Source organism: Saccostrea cucullata, unplaced genomic scaffold (genome assembly GCF_032062105.1).
Source record: "Saccostrea cucullata isolate Sc308-1 unplaced genomic scaffold, CSIRO_AGI_Scuc_v1 ctg22478, whole genome shotgun sequence".
Taxonomy (NCBI): Eukaryota; Metazoa; Mollusca; class Bivalvia; order Ostreida; family Ostreidae; genus Saccostrea; species Saccostrea cuccullata.
The window spans coordinates 1-1,694 of record NW_026933056.1 but is presented as its reverse complement, the minus strand read 5'-3'; the positions used below and the strand labels follow the sequence as shown (position 1 = coordinate 1,694).

Genomic DNA, 1,694 nt, shown 5'->3' with positions numbered 1-1,694 from the left:
TCATTTTTTTTTAAATTCTATAAATAGATTTATATACTAGTCTATGTAAAAAGTGATTACCATTCGAAAAAAAAAAGTACCCGGTTAATGAACAGTCGAACGATGTGAGTCTTGTTTAGTAACAATCGCAACTTCTCGGGCCTTTCCGACTAGCGGAAAAACGACCTCGAATGTATATGGTAGACGCCATGACAACCCTCCTTTTTCACGATCTTTGAAAGAAATGCATGGAGACCTTTTATCTGTGGAATATGAAGTTTAACTTTATTCAATGTAATGATATTACCTTCAATATACCATAGAAAGAACTTCTATCTCCGTCTACACTATATTGAATAAACAGGAAGATGTATAATTTTTTAACATCCGGTGATGTTAATACATTCGAGGTTGTTTTTCCGACCTCTGACGGAAAGACCCGAGGTGATGCGATTGGTTTAGTAAAATGTTACAGTACTCACTAGCTCGGATAGAAAACACTGTGGTGTATATTTTGAAGATGTGTCTTTATATTTTAAATATATACACTCCCCGTTTCACACGGACTTTTTCAGTGTATATTAAAACAATTGCCAAATTGCAAAAACGCTCTTATACTACTGGTACTACATTAAATGTATACCTTGGGCAAGTGTGTTTTTATTTGATCAGGTGTTATGTAACAAAAAAAATGTCCGAATAACCCGTTACTCGATATGGGAATGTCGGCATGTATCCTGATACTAAAAATCGTCCGATTTAATAATATTAACAAATACTAGTATCCTGTCTGTCACCCACGAGGGCAGTGGTCAGATCCTGAACTCTAGAGTTGCAGAGTAAGGCGTTTAATCCTCACGTCGCGGGTGCGAATCCCACTGCGGGACATGTATACTGGTCCTTTGGATGAGACCGTATAAACCGAGGTCTCGTATCGCAGAAGGTGTCACAAATTAAAAGCTCCGTCTGTAGCATCAAGTGCCGAGTATAAGTCCAACCAGTGATTTTTTTCTCAATTCATTTTTTAACAAACTGCTGTATTTTAAATTACTGGTAGTACTAAATTGGAATTTATGACTTTTTACCTTCAAAAATACTCAAATTATGATGCGTCCATTAAATTATTAGATTTAAGACTATTGAGATTTCTCCATATTTTTGACAATTTGGATGATAACGCTGAATACATTCGATAACGTCAACTCGACGTGACGGCAGAAGAGAGAAGTAATTTGTCACGTCATACACTGTATATCCATACGAACTCAGTAAGGGCAAGATGCCTTCCTTAAAATGATCTTTTGTTTTGTGTCTGAAATTAAAAAAAAGAGAAATGATTATACGCTTATGGTCATGAACAATTGAACAATTATGCGTATACTAGTATAATGGATAATAACAGCGCACCTGATTTCCATGATCTTATTGTAAGATAGACCGAGGAACGCCTGGGCCAGTCCTTGCCAGTTACGGGGGTTTTTATATTGTACGTCTAGGTCTAGCAAGGTAGACAGGTCATCTACGAAGTGGATGCTGTTGTCCATAGCACCCTCCAACATCGCAGATATTGTTGGACATGAGACTTAAAGGATAAAATGCTCAGATTAGGCATATGCATTGTAAAGCAAAAGAATGTTTTAAAAAGATAAAAATATTATAATATTAGTACATGTACATTGTACTCACCAGGACGACTCTTTTCAGGAGATGCAACC

General features: G+C 36.5%; 1 long non-coding RNA gene across 1 annotated transcript; it reads right to left on the bottom strand.

Moving 5' to 3' along the window:
• Nucleotides 1-441: 441 nt before the first annotated feature.
• On the bottom strand, nt 442-1,694 carry LOC134237129 (uncharacterized). Its single transcript, XR_009985761.1, has 3 exons — nt 1,666-1,694; nt 1,387-1,561; nt 442-1,291 (listed from the first exon to the last, which is right to left on the bottom strand). It is a non-coding gene; the product is annotated as an uncharacterized LOC134237129 (long non-coding RNA).